Here is a 1,791-nt window from a genome sequence, read left to right on the forward strand (position 1 = left end):
CTCCCCCGCACTCCTTCTCTCTCTCCTCCTGTCCCTTGGGCCCTCAGGGCTCCTCCCAGGCCCTCATCCATCCCCACACCCTCCTTGGGCCATGTTGCCCTCCCCTCGGCTTCCACTCCTCACCTCTGTGCTGATAATTCCCCAAATCTCTCCTGGGTCCACTCGGGCCTCCAGTGCACGTCTGCATCTCTGCACACCCCCCTGACGTCTCCTGGACACTAGGAGGTTGTGTCCAGTGGTTCAGAGCTTGGCTCGAGAGCCAGACTGCTCAAGGTCAAAGCCTGCCTCTGGTACCCACCTGGGTGATCTTAGGCATTAAAAAAATTTCTTTTGGCCTCTACTTTCTTTTCCATAAAATAGAGGTATTGAGATGTATATTGTAAGGATCAGATAAGGGTTCTAAAGCACTCAGAACGGGGAATTCCCTGGTGGTGGTCCAGGGATTAGGACTCTGTGCTCTCACTGCTAAGGGCCTGGATTCAATCCTGATCTGGGAACTAAGATTCCAACAAGCCGCATGGCCAAAATAAATAAATAAAAATTAAAAAAAAAACAAACCGGGCTTCCCTGGTGGCACAGTGGTTGAGAGTCCGCCTGCCGATGCAGGGGACGCGGGTGTGTGCCCCGGTCCCGGGAAGATCCCACATGCCGCGGAGCGGCTGGGCCCATGAGCCGTGGCCGCTGAACCTGCGCGTCCGGAGCCTGTGCTCCGCAACGGGAGAGGCCACAACAGTGAGAGGCCCGCGTACCGCAAAAAAAAAAAAAACAACCCAACAACACTCAATACCCTTTTAAATGTTTTAATGTTAAATTTCCTAACGTCCTCTCTGCCAAACTGCTCCCGGTCCATGTCCCATCCCTCTCAGGGCCAGAGCCCTGCACGGCTCCCTCCTTCCCCCCAACCTGGCCTCCTGTGTGTCTCATCCATCTGCCTCTTGCCCCGCCTCCCCAACCTTCCCACCTGGACCCTGCTGCAGGCTGGGGCCCTCCACTCTTGCCCCCTCCAATCCACTCTTCTTCACACAGTAGCTTTCTGATACTCAGATCTGACCCTGGGGAGTTTCCTGGTGGTCTAGTGGTTAGGATTCGGCTCTGTCACTGCTGTGGCCCGGGTTCGATCCCTGGTCAGGGAACTGAGAAACTGCAAGCCGCGTGGTGCAGCTAAAATTTAAATAAAGAAATAAAGAAATATCTGAACCTGCCCTTCCTTGTTCAAAGTCCTTCCGTGGCTCCCCAGTGCCCTCAGGACAAAGTCCAGACTCCTTAGCCTGGCATTTAAGACCCTTTGCAACATGGCCCCCCTGTAGCCACGCCTCCCCAGGGCAGCCACAGGCAGGGGGGCAGCTGTTTTCTGAACACAGCCGCACACACAAATCCCCTAGCTCGGGAAGCCTGCCGTTCCTCACCTCTGTTTAGGAATGTCCCATTCCTCTATGCCCGAGGCCCACGATCAGACTCGCCTCTCCGTCGACCCTTCTCCTGTCCAGCCCCTCTAGGGTTCCGCCACTGGACGGGGGAGGGGGCATTACCTGCCACCCCACCCCCCCATTCCAGCCAGGGGCTCAGGTCTCCAACAACAGAACCAGAGCCACTTAGCAACGCTGGAACCCATTCAGGGGGGCTTGGGGCCCCTCATCCCAAGCCAGGAGGTCTTCAGGGTAGGGGTGCACCCCCTGGCAGACTTGCTCTGCGGCCCAGGTGTCTGGGGGTTGTCAGGGAGGTGGGGGTGAACCTCGCAGGGCGAGGCACGAGTGCAGTTCTCTTTCCCCCACTGGGGAGGCCTCGGGGCCA

This window comes from Pseudorca crassidens, chromosome 20 (genome assembly GCF_039906515.1).
Source record: "Pseudorca crassidens isolate mPseCra1 chromosome 20, mPseCra1.hap1, whole genome shotgun sequence".
NCBI lineage: Eukaryota > Metazoa > Chordata > Mammalia > Artiodactyla > Delphinidae > Pseudorca > Pseudorca crassidens.